This window comes from Rhagoletis zephyria, unplaced genomic scaffold, assembly GCF_001687245.7.
Source record: "Rhagoletis zephyria isolate East Lansing unplaced genomic scaffold, Rhagoletis_zephyria_1.1 Rzeph_scaffold_05424, whole genome shotgun sequence".
Classification (NCBI taxonomy): Eukaryota; Metazoa; Arthropoda; class Insecta; order Diptera; family Tephritidae; genus Rhagoletis; species Rhagoletis zephyria.
In genome coordinates this window covers 40127-40372 of record NW_016162507.1, presented here as the reverse complement: position 1 = coordinate 40372, position 246 = coordinate 40127, and positions in this window count along the sequence as shown.

Genomic DNA, 246 nt, shown 5'->3' with positions numbered 1-246 from the left:
CTCAACTAAACCCTGATGTATTTTTTAAATTCATAGCTCTACATACCTGTATAGTGAACCAAATAGCCGGGCCAGACGACATTCAAAATAAAAAATAAAATAAAATTAACTTTTTTCCGTATACTCTGTAAAATTCCTCCGCAATTTTGAAAGGTAAACTAACAATTTATAATCATTGCTTTGCAGCGAAATATCTTCTCTTAAATTATATACATAGGTATGTATAAATATGAGGACGTATTGAAC